Here is a 17,410-nt window from a genome sequence, read left to right as displayed (position 1 = left end):
TTAATTGCCCAGCCTCATCCCCTTCCCTTCCACAACCACTGTAACAGGAAAAGGAGACCCTTCCAGAGGTCACAGTGTTCCAAATAGAAAGTAAAACAACCAAAAATGCAAGATCTCTTACCTCATTTTAATTTTATTGAAATTTTTAATGAATAAGGAATAACTTTGTTTTTTCCGTTGAGCAAAGATAAGAAACCCTTCCAAAGATAAGTTCAGCCATAGCAGGTCTCAGAAAATTACTGGCAGGAAACACTATTGATACGAACAAAACCAGATCAAGTAAGTCCCTCCCATCATTTTGGGTATTTGAAAATAGCTTTTATTTTCATGAAAACAATACATAGTTATTCAAACAACAACAACAAAAATTTATCCAAATCCCATAATCTACAGGTAACCATTTTTTAAAGTGTATGTTATATTCTTCCAGATATAAAGAATGAAAAACACATAAAGACATATAAATACAATATTTCATAAACTGGATTTTATTATGTATATAGTTCTTTTCTCACTGAACAATATATCATGATTAACATCATTTTTAAAAGATAAATGGATATACTATCATTTATCTAACCAATATTCTATTGCTATTTGTTTTTTTCCAAATTTTTAATATAATAAACAACTCTGATGAACTTCCTTATGTGACATTAATGTCAGCCAATTCTTCAATGTTATCAACTAGAAAAAAGAAAGTTGTAGTTACTTTGAAAAATATACTTTATATATGGGACTCAATGACTAAATTCTCCCATTTGAAACACAGATAAATCTTGGGCAGTACGTTTGTCTGTCTGGTGTGGTGTTTCAATAATGTGTGTCAAAGCTTGTTGGAGCAGAATAACGTGTGGTGAGGCTCCTTGGCACAGGTTGGTAGACACCGCTAGTTGTTTAAGCCCAAATCCTTTCTTCCTTACTAGCAGAACTCTGATTTTTTTCAGGGTGACAGTGTGTCTAGTTAAAAATATTTACTTCTCCAGATTTCTGTAAGCCATGGCTGGCTGTGTGACTGATCAATAAAATGAAAATGGATATTGCTAGGAGAGGCTCAAAGCTTTATGGAAGAAATGTCCTTTTAGCCATTGGACCTGTACCCATTTTTTTTTTCTTACCTGGAACAATGATACAATGCTGGAGGTGGAGCAGCTATATTTCAACCATAATAACCAAAGCCCCACATAGTATTAACAGTGTAGGAAGCCAGAGGTGCCAGGCTTTGTGATTGCGTTAGAGGGCCAGCTTATTAGCTTTGGACCCACCCATTTCTGGATTTGTTGTTATGTAAGGGAAAATAAATACCTCCTATTTAAGGTTTTGTTATTTGGGTTTTCTCTTATAAGCAGTGAATGCAATTCCTAATGATAGAACAAGATAGGACAAGTCAGCATTTATTTAGCATTGTATGTAGAATTTTTTAATAGGGCAAAATAAAAATGGGGACACAAAATGGAAACAAATAAGCAACAAACACACACACACACACACACACACACACACACACACACACACAAACCACTCTCAATACACTTAGTTTCTCTTTAAATACCCAAATGTTACAATGAGATTAACAAATCATTTTATAATAATTTGATTAAATTTGTAAGTTAAATTATATTCACTGATACAGTGGTTTTAAAATATGTCCACAAGTTCTTTGATGCTTCTTCCTTCAAACGGTGGGACTTAATTCCTCACACCTTGAGTTTGGACTGTGTTTAGTGACTTGTTCTCATGAATAGACTTGTGTGACTTCTTAGAGGAGATTATAAAACATATGCCAAAAAATAAAACCTACACCAGTTTTTTTCTTCTTCTCTCTCTGGGACTTCTTACTAGGGAAAGATGGTTGTCAAGTCATAAGGACTCTCAGGCAACTTTAGTCATAAGGACTCAGAGGCCCACATTATGAGTAATTAAGGCTTCCCGCCAACAGTCAGTAAGGAACCAAAGACTCTTGACAACAACCATGTGAGTGAACTTGGAAGCAGCTGCTCCAGTCCTAGTCAAGCCTTCAGATGACTGCCTCCCTCATCAACATCTTTATTGACTTTAGGAGAGATCCTGAGCCAGAACCACTCCATTAAGGTGCTCCCAAATTCCTGGCCCACAGAAACTGTAAGATAATACATGTTTGTTGTTTTAAGCCATTAAATTTTGGGATAATTTGTCATGCAGCAAAGATAACTAATACAGCTGGGTATAATAGAGCCTAGCACAATGGCTGGCACATATGTAGGTGTTTAATGATTTGTTGTTTGAATTAACAATTCAGTGAAGTAGAATATATAGTTTTTCACTTTAAAGGGTAGCATACAAGGCTGGTATTATCTTTGCTCCCTGACACCTGTGTTATATAAGGGATTTCTGATGTGGTCATAGAGAAATCAATTGTGGATCTTACTGAAATCTAAACATTGACAATCCTGGAGGAAACATAGTGAATAGAGCAGTGGAACCCTTGAGACCTGCATAGTGCTCCCACTTTTATCACTGATTAGCTGAGTGGCCCATACAAGTCATCTAAACCTTCTAAATCTCAATTTTCATATCTGTAAATTGTGGAAAATAATCCCAACCTGCCTCAAAAGGTGGTTAATCAGATTATATGTGACAGTGTAATTGAAAAGCATGGACGTTCTTTTAATTACATTAGGCTCATGAGATCCTATTGTATTTTTAAGCAATTAAGTATTAAATATTTTAGATGTGTATACTATGAAGAGTTTTCTTTCAAGAGGTGATAACTTATTACTGATTTTACTGTGTGCCTTTGTAAAATATTAGCATCATTCATAGTGAGCAGTTAAGATTTAAGAGTATGGCAGGATGGTAGGTTATTATATGTCAGATCTCATTTTATTAGCCTGTTGAAAATTTATTGCACTTTAAAAAGAATACATAATTATGACTGCCTCCTTTTCCTTCCCATGAATTAATTTGTAATTGCGGTTGGGTGTGTGCCCCTCTTTGTGGTAACAGTGGTAGTTAAGCACACTTAGTAATAAATATACATTTAACCAATAATTTGGTCTGAGTCTGAGTTTATCCTAAAGCAAAATTGCACCCAACAACAAGAAAATATGTAGTGGGTGAATTATCCAAATTCCCTGGTTTTATTGTATTGTTCTTTCTTGCTTTCTGGTATCCAGTATGACTCCACATCGGTTTTAACTACTGGCTTAACTAAACATCAGGTTATTTTAGTTGTAGATGACCCCCGCTACCTACCATCTTTAGTAACTTGAATAGGAAGTAGAAGAATTCTAGAAAAAAAGGACGGAGCTTTCTTTTCTGGTGATGGTGTGCTTTTCAAGCAGGGCTTCTCATTTCATACTGAAAATACCTGCCAAGATAAAGTACTTTCATCCTACAGAAACTAAAAGAGCATTTCCAAACAGTTTTTATTCCTTACAGCTGCATCTTCACAGAATCTACCAAGATTTTGAAACAGTTGGAAAGGCTAATGTTATTTTCTAAGTTGATTGACATGTAAAGGGGATGAAGGTAGAGAACGGAGGAGAGGAGAAGATAAGGAGAAAAAAAAAGAAAATTTAGGAAATACTTTTAACCTCAAGGGAAGAGGACTCAGCATAACTCACAACATACTAGCTTGAAAGCAGAGACTGCCACGGTTGCACTGAGGAACTTGTGTCTTCTAGAGAAAGATTCTCAATTTATGAGATTGGGCTCTCTGGGATTACTTATCCTGACTTTCTCTAGTTTCCTAGAATATGAATCAAAATATTCCTTAATTGTTTTCCCTTGTGGTTCAACAAGAGCAGAAAGCATTTGTTTTAAATGGAATAGGTGAAGCTGGCTTTAGTTTAAAATCCCTAAGCAGTAAATTATAAATGTGTATGCTACTTCTTTTATTGTAAGGAACTAACTGACTTACAAATCTTAGCTGCATATTGTGACATTTTTTTTTCCTCATTCCTTTTAAGTTGTATTTAAATGTATGCTGTTTCCCTGGTTCTGAAGGGAGCAAACTGACCTTGTTCAGAGATTACTATGATGTCTGTTCTAATCTATCTGGGGGTGCTATAGATAATTGTGTCTCTCAAAATTCATATGTTCAGGCCTTAACCCCAGTGTAATTTTAGGGCTTATAAAGAGGTGATAAAAGTTAAATGAGGCCATAAGGATAAGACCCTCATCTAGTAGAGCTAGTGCCCTTGTAAGAATAGACACCAAAGCTCATTCTCTCTATCATGTGAGGACACAGTGAGAAGGCAGCTGTCTGCAAACCAGGAAGAATCCTTATCTGAAACTGAATTGGTGGGTGCCTTGATTTTGGACTTTCTATCCTCCAAAACTGTGAGAAATAAATTTCTTGTGTCTAAGCCATCCAGGCTGTGATATTTTGATATGGCATCCCAAGCAGACTAATATGGGGCAGGCTCTGATGCAAGATGTTCTGCCCTATTTTGCCTAATTCAGAACTCAGGTGAAAAAAGCTTGAAAATGCTGAAAACTGAATTAACAATCCTCAAACACCTGAGGCAGAGATTATGGCTGAAATATACAACAGACTGCCTAAGACAAAAGCTGGGTAGAGTTTCTTTGGGAAATTAAGACATTCAAAAGCAACTATGTAAATGGGGGAATTTAGAAAGCCATGTGCATGCTCAGGGCAAGACACATACTCAAACACTCAAGAAGACCCTATGCTTTCACCTTGGCCTCATCCCTTGGTACATTGAAAGCTGGCAAGTTGAAGGAGGGCCGTGGCTCAGAGCCAGTTTGCAAAGACTGGGAGTTCCTAGCATTCAAGAATATTTCTATCACAATCCTTGCTGAACACAAGCTAAGGAGCAGAGACTGCAGTGACCACATGTGACAAGGAATACAGCCTTTGTAATTATAGTTTGGGAAGGACATTAAATCAACTGATTGCTACAGCCTTCAACAACCAAAAAATAGTGAACCCTGTGAAAGAGGAAGAATTTGACTTCTAGTTATGACATAATAATAGCCAAATGTCAGTTCTAACCAAAAAAAAAAAATTACAAGGCATACAAAGAAACAAGAAAGAATGGCTCATTCAAAGGAATGAAACCGTCTGTGAGGAAGTCCAGACATTGAAGTTACTAGACAGATCTTAAAATAACTGTCTTAAATATGCTCAAAGAACCAATAGAAAAAAATGGACAGAGAACTAAAGGAAATGAGGAAAATGATGTATGAACAAAATTAGAATATCAATAAAGAAATAGAATTATAAAAAGGAACAAAAGAAAAATTCTGGGACTGAAGAATATGATAGCAACAGCTTGGACAAACTATTGGCTCTAAGACAAAACAGCTTTTTTGCAGAAGATTCTGGCCTGGTGCCCCATCAGGAGATGATGTCCCTGAACTCAAATCATAAAATTTGTCATGGTTTGGTGTGGTTTAGTGGAAAGATGTTGTGCTTTGGATTAAGATTGATGTGCTTGAATTATAGCTATAAATAAAAATAACAATGACTTAGCATTACTAATTGAAGTAGAGAAAGCTCTAAGAAGGAAGAACTCAGAGTCTAGGACTTACGTAACTTCTGCTGCTCACTTACTATCATATTAGGCACTATATTAAACACTTTCCTCACTGATTTATTTTCATCTTCACACTGACTCTCTGAGGAGGCATTACCAACTAATAAACTAGTCTCAGAGATTAAGCCCTTGTAAATAGTAAAAGGGATTCCACTCTGTTTTTTTTTTTTGCTTTATTAAGGTATAATTGATATGCAATAAAGTGTATGTAAGATATATGATATGATGTTTTGACATATGTAAACATAACCACAATCAAGATATTGAACATATCTATTGCTCCCCCTCCAAAGTTTTCTCCTGCTGCTCCCGAACCCTCCCCATATCTAAACTACCACTGACCTGATTTCTGTCTCTATAGATTAGTTTGCATTTTCTAGAGTTCTATAAATGGAATCACACAACGTGTGCTCTTTTTTTATCCGGCTTTTTTTCACTCAGTATCATTACATTGAAATTAAACCATATTGTTTTGTTCATCGATAGTTTATTCCTTGTTATTGCTGAGTGGTGTTCCATTATAAGGATATACCACAATTTGTGTATCCATTCACTTGCTGATGGACAATTAACCCAATTGTTTCTGACCCTAAACCCATGCCACACTCTTTCCCCAGCTCCTTCACATACTGTGTGGTCTTGGGAAACCTCTGAAATCTCTGAGCCTCAGTTTTTCTCATCGTAAAAATGGCAATAATATTTTTCCCAACAGAATTGTTATTAGTGAGATAACATGTGAAAGCACCTAGTACTGTGCCTGGCATACAGTTGGTGCTTATAAATAGTCATCTTCTCCAGGAAAGAAATATCTCCAGGAAGGAAAAGAGAAAGAAATATAGCAGTATATGCCTTTCTTGAGTCTTTCTTCCTGCAGTTTCATCTCATTCTTGCAGATTGCTTGATTTAATTTCTCCTGCTTACATCTTGTCTGCACCTCGTGGAGATGATGTTCCCCTTTTCTCTCTAATCCAAATATGGACACAAATTCTTTTTCTTATTCTCATACCATGGCTGAAATAGAATGATGTTTTCACAAAAATTAAGGGATAAATTAAAAGGGTATAAGTATATAAAACCAAACTGTAGAAATAGTCAAGGGTTCCAGAGCATGCTTCTCTCCCAAATAATCCCAGCAAAGTAAGTCAAAGAGCTTTGGTTTGTTTTTTTTTTTTTTAACTTTCAGTTATTATTTTGACATAATTTCAGATTTTACAGGAAAGTTGCAGGAATAGTATAAAGAGTCTTGACACAACCTTTTCCTTGATTATTGCTTTACAACTTTAACAACTCATTTAAACTATTCTCTTATTCTCTTGCCTCCAAAATTTAGGCTAATAGTGGCTTTGGCAGAAAATACTCAATTAACTCAGTATGATAACAAATATAACAACAATAACAATTCCAAAAGTTGTTTACTGAATACCTGATAAGTGCCAGACTACCTGCTGGATGTTTAACTGGGACTGTCTCCTCTAAATAACCCTGGAAAGCCAGTACTATTATTACACCCACTTAACAGATATGGATATTGAGACAGAGAGGGCTTTGGGATATTGCCCAAGGTCACACAGATAGAAATCTTATAGTACTAAATGCAAATGGAACCAAATAGATTCCTGGACCTGCGATTTTAATGCTAATTTTAAAAATCAAAGGTCAGCGAACTACAGCCTTTGGGCTAAATCCAGCCCACAAAAGAGCTTTATTTAGTCCCAGACCTGCTTGTACAAGAATCACATCCTCTCACACAAATGGGTGGGCACAACCTGGTCTGAGCTACTTCCTAACCTGCCTCTTGTTTTTCAGTTATCTGACGATTTTCTCTCACTGACTTCTGTGATTTCTTGTCTTGCTCACAGAAAAATACAAGCCTGACTCTTGAAATTCTAACTAACTAGACACCGTTTTGTCCTTCTTTTGAGGGTCTCAGGGTCTAAAGGAAATAAATTGATAGGCAAGGTTAATCTTCACCAGGCTTGGGCATTCTTGGGACATTTTATGATGACTCACCCCAGACATCTTAAATAATAAAAATGAAACTGTACATGTGATGAAAGGCAGCAAACCTGAGGCGGACGCTGTGATGCATTGTTCTGATCCCCGCCTTTAGGACTGAAAGATTTATTCCCCTAGCTGTTGGGAGTGCTGGCAGCAGACAACCCACAGCTGCCCGCCCTCTCAGGGAACTGTCTCAGGTGCAAACACCTGACTTAACTCAAGGTCATGCCTCCTTTCAGGGCACCCACACGCAAGGACTGATCAACATAAGGATATAGAAACTCAGCCTCCCAGCTTCAACCTGTGGTATTCCCTAGGGCCATTCCAACATCAGAGTTCCCCATAGAAAGACTACACATAGCCCAACTTCTTCCTCTCTACAATCCTGCTTCCTCCTCTTCTCTTTCACAGGCATCGACCTCAAAAGCACTTCCTAATAATCTTTATGCATGCTGATCTCTGTTTCAGAGTCTGTTTTCTGGGGAGTTCCACCAATGACAACACCTAAAGCAAGAGGAGAGCTATTTCTCAACCCCCTCAAAATCCAAGCTCTTTTCTAAGTATCTAAGGTCAATAGGTGATATAATTTTGAGTGACTTCTGCCTACCTAGAGCTAGTTCTTCATGCACTGACACCAGTGTTCCACATGAGAAATGAAGAGAAATAGAACCAGTGAACCCATCAGTCTTGTTCTCTGTCCACAAATGAGCTCACAGTCATTTTACCATGCTGTTCAATGTTGATTTAGATAATTACTGGTTTTTAAAATTTTCACATTTAATCAGAGGTAGAATTTTGAAATACTTCCAGTATGTCAGCCCTCTTTATAACCATATTTGCCTTAGGGTAAACCTCAATAAAATATTCACTTGTACACATATTTTAAGGACACTTGAAAGATCACATATTAGAGACAGTTTTCCTGTTTTTTCTGGTATATTTTTAAAATGTTTCCATGGTGATACAACCTGATAGAGTAGTAGATATTGGACAAAATGTGTTCTAATCCTTGCTCTGTCACTCACTAGCTGTTTTTTGAGCCTCATGGTTCTTACCTATAAAGGAGAGGTAATGATGCCCATCTTTTAGAGTGATTGTGTTGGTTAAATGAGAGGATATTTGCAAAGGACCTACCACATTCAAGTATTCGATAAATGGTAGCTATTTATTTTTACTTAATTTTTTAAAATTTAAATTCAATTAGCCAAGGTAGAGTACATCATTAGTTTTTGATATAATGTTCAATGATTCATTAGTTGAATATAACACCCAGTGCTAACTGGGTGATGGGAATTAAAGAGGGCACGTGATATAATGGTAGCTATTTTTATAAACAAGTATAATAATGACAAGTGGATTGGCTAAAAATTTTAAAAGGAAATACCTTTTCAACAAATATTTTGATTTATTGCCACATTTTTAGACCTCTAGTATCAAATATTAATTGATAAACAAAGATATTCACTATAAAGATCTCTATACTGAAATGTGCATAAATGATCTTCATCCAAGAGGCAATTATCTCTAAAGAAAAGGAGTTGGAATAAATGATTTCTAAGTCTTTTTTCAGTGCTTAGAGCCGCAAGAGTCTATGGATTAGGATGACCCTCCAAAAATAGAAGCAACTATTTCTGGGATTTGAAGCTCTCTCTGTTGAGGGTGGCTGCATGTCAACAGAACTTTAGTTCTAAGTCTCCTTGACTAATAGTCTTTTTTGCAAATAATTCAGACTCTCAATCTGTTATACCATTGTGTGTACAAAATACCTGTCAGTATAGAAGCAGTCAGTAGTGATTACATTATTATAAAAATGGAAGTACCTTTCCAGTATTTATCCCTAGCCTTACAGTTGCTTAAACTCTATTTAAATTGATTATATATTATGGCTCATTATTTTTCTCTCAATACTAATTCCTTCTGCTGATTAGTGTATTTATACACAGAGGCAGTTCTGTGTATAAACAGAAGGGAACAGAAGGGAAGGGTTTAGCTTTCCCTCTGTCATCTGTTAACAGGGTTCCCCCAGGGACTAGTTTCTCTGATACAGTTCCTGCAGCTACCTTACATCTTTGGACATGTCCTAGGGCATGTGGCCCCACCCCCCATTTCATCTTTTGTCTCTGGAATGAGTTGTATATATATGTCCATCCTCTAGAAACAATTTACAGTCAAGCCTTACCTCTACTTTGAGTTGGACTTGTCTTCTCTTACTGAGTGGGTCCAGGCTAGCAGACACATAAGACGATCTTTATTTTCCTCCCTTTCTAAATATCTATCTCTACATCCATCTTTTTACTTTCTGCCTAAGAAGAGGAGTCTGACCTGCTTTCTCACAGGAAATAGGGTAGCATTTTGTCTCTCTCCCTACCCTACTTCACCCTACTTCAGCCATCTAATATAAGTACTAGAACATTGCCAATCAAGATAACATTACCTACCCCCTTATACATTGGACTTTTGCCAAGGATATAAATAATGGAAGAAAATGGCAGGGGCCAGGGGTTGAGGGTGGAAGGTAGAGGCTGAGTAGGGAGGTAACACTTTATAGTTGAAGCCTGACAGATCTAAATGAAAGGTGAAGGTGGTATACAGAAACAATAGAAACTTCCAGAGTTCAGGAGAATCAGAACTTTAGTTCTATGAGGAGAGTAGAATTTGTGCCCAATATAAAATGTGGAAAGACAATGGGGGCAGGGTCAGAGGCAAGATAGCGGTAGAGTAGGGGACCTCATTTCATCTAGTGCCGTGAATGTAGCTAGATAACTATCAAACCATTCTAAACACCCATGAATTCAGCCTGAGCTGTAAGAAAAAAATATCTGGAACTTTACAAGTAGAAAAGTGACTGCTTTTTGCAATGTAGGAATTGCGGAGACGTAAATCTGAGGGGAGATATTGGAAGATAAACAGAGTGAGGAGGGAGCTTCCATAAGCTGGCTACCAGAAAAGAATATAGCCCCAGAAGGCAAAATTGGAACCATTGGAAATCTGCTCCAGTGAGAGACATCCCTGTCTGAAAGGGGCTCAGGGGATGAAAAGGGCAGAATTCTAGGTGGGTCAGTGTGGTCTCAGGATCCCAGGAGTCACAGAACTAACTGGGGTGCCTGAGCCGGTAAAGTGCCCAAGCACTGGAGCAGGGAAACTGGTTATGGTTAATAAGCCCAGGGGGTGACTCTCCGTTAGGGTCACGATAAAGCACCAGCCAGGCCCATCAGGTGACTGCTCTCCGCCTGGAAACACTGAAAAGGACTGGAACACGTGGACCATCTGCCATTGCCCAGGAGGGTTGGAATGGGTGTGCCACAACCAGGCAATAGCTCTCAGGGTGGCGGCCCCATAAAGGACAGTACGGTGACACTCAGCTCTACCCTGGGAGCGGCTGAGTGGGTATGTGCACAAGCCCGCGACTGCTCTCAGCCCCAGGGCACTACAAAGGGCAGTAACACAGGACCCTTGCTCTCCCCCCAGGAGAATTGCTGTGGGCACGCACTACAGGAGTCTGCAGAGTTTGGCACACAGGAAAGTGAAGAGTGTTTGTCCCAGAGGGTTTAGTGAAGAGAGGGGATCACGATCTTTCTGCTCTGGGGCTGGAGATTGGGGCACGGCCATTTTTATTTTGATCCTCTAAAGCGCAGAAAGCCTTCAGGGAACAAAAGCCACCCTGAGCCCAGCCCCCTGGCAAGGGATGGTACAAGTCTGCCAAGGCAAAGATGCCTGAGAAGCAGCACAGCAGGCCCCTACCCCAGAAGACCAACTGGAAGAACAGGTGCACAACTAGTTTATGGATCCCACAAGACTGTAAAACTCCAGAGCTAGGGGAAAATAGTATATAGAACTCGAGGTTTTTTTTCTCATGATTCATTTATCTTTCAGTCTAAAATTTCCCATTTCTTTTTTTTCTTTTATTTTCCTTTTCAACTAGTTTCTTATTTTATCAACTCTTTGTTTTTAAGTCACTTTTTACTTTTATTTTTTACATCTACATTTTATAGACATGCTTCATTTTTGGCCTTTTTTCTCTTGAATAATTTTATTTTTGTATATATATAAGTTTTGCTTTCTTTGCAATTTTGGGAGTTAGTGTCTGTAACACACAGATCAAAATTCACTCAGGAACAAGTGGATCACCCTGCTTTGTTGACCCTGTGAGGTTATATTCTCTCTACCCTCCCCCTTTGTTTTGTTTTTGTTTGCTTTTCTGTTTCGGTTACTGACCACTTTGGATTCGTCTAGTGTGTATTTTGCTTGGGTCGTGGTTGATATTTTTGATTCTGCTCACTCACTCATCCATTCTTCTCTGGGCAAAATGACTAGAAGGAGGAGTTCACAACAAAAGAAAAACCAGATGTAACGTTCTCTGCCACAGATCTAATCAATATAGATATAAGTAAGATGTCAGATATGGAATTCAGGATAACAATTTTAAAGTTAATTGCTGGGCTTGAAAAAAGCGTAAAAGACACTAGAGAATCTCTTAGTACAGAAATGAGATCTAATTAGGCTGAACTTCAAAATGCTATAACTGAGGTGCAGTCTAAATTGGATGCTCTAACAGCTAGGGTGAATGAGGCAGAAGAGAGAATAAGTGATCTAGAAGACATGCTAATAGAAAGGAAGGAAGTTGAGGAAAAGAGAGAAAAACAACTAATAGCCCAGGAAGAAAGGCTTCAAGAAATTAATGATGCCATGAAACATACCAATGTCAGAATTATTGTGGTGCCTGAGGGTGAAAAGAGAGAGAGAGGGCCACAAGGTATATTTGAGCAAATCATAGTTGAGAACTTCCCTAATCTAGGGAAGGAAATAAGCATTCATGTCCAAGAGGCAGAGAGGACCCCTCCCAAAATCAATAAAAATAGATCAACACCCCGACATAAAATAGTGAAGCTTCAAATTTTAAAGAAAAAGAGAAAATCCCTGAAAGCAGCTCAAGCAAGGCTCCTTACCTACAGAGGGAGGAACATCAGACTAACATCAGACCTAGTCACAGAAACCTGGCAGGCCAGAAAGGGCTGGCATGATACATTCAGGGAACTAAGTGAGAAGAAGATGCAGCCAAGTATACTTTATCCAGGAAGGCTGTCATTCAGAATGGAAGGAGAGATAAAGAGCTTCCAGGACAGACAGAAGCAGAAAGAATATGTGACTACCAAGCCAGCCCTGCAAAAATATTAAGGGGAATACTGTAAGCAAAGAGAGACTCCAAGAGTAACATAGACAAGAAAGAAATAGAGACAATCTACAGAAACAGGGACTTTACATTTACATGCAATACAATGGAACTAAATTAATATCTTTCAATAGTTACTCTGAATGTAAATGGGCTAAATGTCCCAATCAAAAGGCACAGAGTATCAGATTGGATAAAAAAGCAAGACCCATCCATATGCTGTCTACAAGAGACTCATTTTAGACCTAAAGACACCTCCAGACTGAAAGTGAGGGGGTGGAGATCCATTTACCATGCTAATGGACCTCAAAAGAAAGCTGGGGTAGCAATCCTCATATCAGATAAATTAGATTTTAAACCAGACAGTAGTAAGAGATGAAGAGGGACACTATATTATACTTAAAGGGTTTATCTAACAAGAAGATCTAACAATTGCAAATATTTATGCCCCCAACATGTGAGCAGCCAATTATATAAACCAATTAATAACCGAAGTAAAGAAACACATTGATAATAATACATTAATAGTAGGGGACTTCAATACCCCACTCACAGCAATGGACAGATCATCTAAGCAGAAGATCAACAAAGAAATAAGGGCTTTGAATGACACACTGGACCAGATAGACTTCACAGATATATATACAACATTCCATCCTAAAGCAACAGAATACTCATTCTTCTTGAGTGCACATGGAACTTTCTCCAGAATAGATCACGTACTGGGTCACAAATCATGTCTCAACCGATACCAAAAGATTGGGATTATCTCCTGCATATTTTCAGACCACAATGCTTTGTAAGTTGAACTCAATCACAAGAGGAAATTTGGAAGGAACTCAAACACTTGGAGACTAAAGAGTATCCTGCTAAAGAATGAATGGGTCAACCAGGAAATTAAAGAAGAATTTTAAAAAATTCATGGAAACTAATGAGAATGAAAACACATCTGTTCAAAACCTTTGGGATACAGCAAAGGCAGTCCTAAGAGGGAAGTACATTGCAATACAAGCCTCTCTCAAAAAATTAGAAAAATCTCAAATACACAAGCTAACCTTACACCTAAAGGACCTGGAGGAAGAACAGCAAATAAAGCCTAAACCAAGCAGGAGAAGAGAAATAATAAAGATTAGAGCAGAAATCAATGAAATAGAAACCAGAAGAATAGTAGAACAGATAGATAAAACTAGGAGCTGGTTCTTTGAAAGAATAAGATCGATAAACCTCTAGCCAGACTTATCCAAAAGAAAAGAGAAAGGGCCTGGATTAATAAAATCATGAATGAAAGGGGAGAGATACGACCAACACCAAGGAAATAACAGACAATTTTAAGAACATATTATGAACAACTATATGCCAACAAATTAGGCAATCTGGAAGAAATGGAAGCATTCCTGGAAACTTATAAACTACCAAAACTGAAACAGGAAGAAATAGAAAATCTGAACAGACTAATAACCAGCAAGGAAATTGAAGAAATAATAAAAAACCTCCCAAAAAAACAGGAGTCCAGGGCCGGATGGCTTCCCAGGGGAATTCTACCAAACGTTTAAAGAAGAAATTATACCTATTCTACTGAAGCCGTTTCAAAAAATAGAAATGGAAGGAAAACGTCCAAACTTGTTCTATGAGGCCAGCATTACCTTGATCCCAAAACCGGACAAAGACCCCATCAAAAAGGAGAATTATAGACCAGTATCCCTGACGAACATGGATACAAAATATTCACCAAGATACTAGCCAATAGGATCCAACAGTACATTAAAAGGATTATTCACCACAACCAAGTGGGATTTATTCCTGGGATGCAAGGATGGTTCAACATTTGCAAATCACTCAGTGTGATAGATCACATTAATAAGACAAGAACCATATGGTCCTCTCAATTGATGCCCAAAAAGCATTTGACAAAATACAGCATCTTTTCTTGATTAAAACTCTTCAAAGTGTAGGGATAGAGGGAACATACCTCAATATCATAAAGGCCATCTATGAAAAGCCCACAGCGAATATCATTCTCAGTGAGGAAAAACTGAGAGCTTTTCCTTTAAGGTCAGGAAAATGACAGGGATGCCCACTCTCACCACTATGGTTCAATGTAGTACTAGAAGTCCTAGCCTCAGCAATAAGACAATAAAAAGAAAAGACATTCAAATTGGCGAAGAAGAAGTCAAAGTCTCACTCTTCGCAGATGACATGATACTTTATGTGGAAAACCCAAAAGACTCCACCCTAAAATTGTTAGAACTCATACAACAATTCAGCAATGTGGCAGGATACAAAATCAATGCACAGAAATGAGTTGCATTTCTATGTGACTGAAGAAAGAGAAATTACAGTTGTACCGAAAACCGTAAGATAACTAGGAATAAACCTAACCAAAGAGGTAGAAGATCTGTACTCTAAAACCAAGAGAACATTTATGAAAGAAATTGAGGAAGACACGAAGAGATGGAAAAATATTCCATGCTCATGGATTGGAAGAATAAACATTGTTAAAATGTCTATGCTACCCAGAGCAATCTACACATTCAGTGCAATCCCTATCAAAATACTGGGGCGCTTAACCAACCTCAGATGGTTAGGCGTCTCTTCAGCTCAAGTTGTGATCTCCAGGTCCTGGGATCAAGCCTCATGTCGGGCTTCCAGCTCAGCAGGGAGTCTGCTTCTACCTCTGCCTCTCCCCCTGCTTGTGCTCTCTCTCTCTCTCTCTCAAATGAATAAATAAAATCTTAAAAAAAAATACCATCCACATTTTTCACAGAGCTGGAACAAACAATCCTAAAATGTGTATGGAACCAGAAAAGACCCTGAATAGCCAGGGGAATACTGAAAAAGAAAACCAAAGCTGGGGCATCACAATGCCTGACTTCGAGCTCTATTACAAAGCTGTGATCATCAAGACAGCATGGTACTGGCACAAAAACAGACACATAGGTCAATGGAACAGAATAGAGAGCTCAGAAATGGACCCTCAACTCTATGGTTAACTAATCTTCGACAAAGCAGGAAAGAATATCCAATGGAAAAAAGACAGTCTCTTCAAATAAATGGTGCTGGGAAAACTGGACAGCCACATGCAGAAGAATGAAACTGGACCATTCTCTTACACCATACACAACGATAAACTCAAAATGGATGAAAAACCTAAGTGTGAGACAGGAATCCATCAAAATCCTAGAGGAGAACACAGGCAGCAACCTCTTTGACCTCGGCTGCAGCAGCTTCTTGCAAGACATGTCTATAAGGCAAGGGAAACAAAAGCAAAAATGAACTATTGGGACTTCATCAAGATGAAAAGCTTCTGCACAGCAAGGGAAACAATCAACGAAACTAAAGGGCAACCCACTGAATGGGAGAAGATATTTACAAATGGCACTACAGATAAAGGGCTGGTATCCAAGATCCATAAAGAAAACTCAACACCCAAAAAACAAATAATCCAGTCAAGAAATGGGCAGAAGACATGAACAGACATTCCTCCAAAGAAGACATACAAATGGCCAGCAGAAACATGAAAATATGCTCCACATCACTTGTCATCAGGGAAATACAAATCAAAACCACAATGAGATACCACCTTACACCAGTTAGAGTGGCTAAAATTAACAAGACAGAAAACAACAAATGTTGGTGACGATATGGAGAAAGGGGAACCCTCCTACACTGTTGGAACCCTCCTACACTGTCTACTCTACTCATAGAGCTGCCCTATGACCCAGCAGTTGCACTATTGGGTATTTACCCCAAAGATACAGATATAGTGAAACGAAGGGACACCTGCACCCTAATATTCATAGCAGCAATGTCCACAATAGCCAAACTGTGGAAGGAGCTGACATGTCCTTCAGCAGATGAATGGATAAGGAAGATGTGGTTTATATATACAATGGAATATTACTCAGCCATCAGAAAGGATGAATACCAAAAAAAAAAAAAAAAAAGAAAGGATGAATATCTACCATTTACATCGACGTGGATGGAACTGGAGGGTAATATTATGCTGAGTGAAATAAGTCAATCAGAGAAAGACAATTATCATGTGGTTTCACTCATGCCGAATATAAGAAATAGTTCAGAGGATCATAGGGGAGGGGAGGGAAAACTGAATGGGAAGAAATCAGAGAGGGAGACAAACCATGAGAGACTCTGGACTCCAGGAAACAAACTGAGGGTTGTGGAAGGGATGGTGGGTGAGGGGGATGGGGTAACTGGGTGATGGGCCTTAAGGAGAGCAGGTGATGTGATGAGCACTGGGTGTTATACGCAACTAAAGAATCATTGAACACTACATCTGAAACTGATGATGTACTTATGTTGGCTAATTGAATTTAAATAAAAAAAGAAATGCTTTCTACACCCCCCCCCACAAAGATAATAGGGGCAAGAAAGACACATGTGGGGCAGAAAGGAGTTGAAGGAAGGAATAAGCATCAGGAAATCTAGCTGGTTTGCTTCTCTTGTATCAGTGGTCTTTTATAGTATTGCTGCCTTTTATCTTTTAAGTGCAGACATATCCCCCAACTTAGCAACATGGGCACATGTAAAGCTCCCTAGAGTGTGAGAAAGGAAATGAGGAGAGATGTTGTACTCCAGTTTATCCAGCTGATGACTGAAAGGCCAATTCCCTTTTCTTCCACTCTATGTTAAATATGTTTTTGTGAACTGTTATGATAATGTTTTAACACTATTTCTGTAG

At 38.3% G+C, this 17,410-nt stretch overlaps 1 long non-coding RNA gene across 2 annotated transcripts in view; it reads left to right on the top strand.

The window, feature by feature from the left end:
* LOC118555996 (uncharacterized) overlaps window positions 1-17,410 on the top strand; it is a 41,568-nt gene that overhangs the window by 1,181 nt on the left and 22,977 nt on the right. The gene's annotated exons all lie outside the window — the stretch shown is intronic.

Source organism: Halichoerus grypus, chromosome 12 (assembly GCF_964656455.1).
Source record: "Halichoerus grypus chromosome 12, mHalGry1.hap1.1, whole genome shotgun sequence".
Taxonomy (NCBI): domain Eukaryota; kingdom Metazoa; phylum Chordata; class Mammalia; order Carnivora; family Phocidae; genus Halichoerus; species Halichoerus grypus.
The sequence above is the reverse complement of the archived record's forward strand: the minus strand, read 5'-3'. Positions and strand labels throughout refer to the sequence as shown.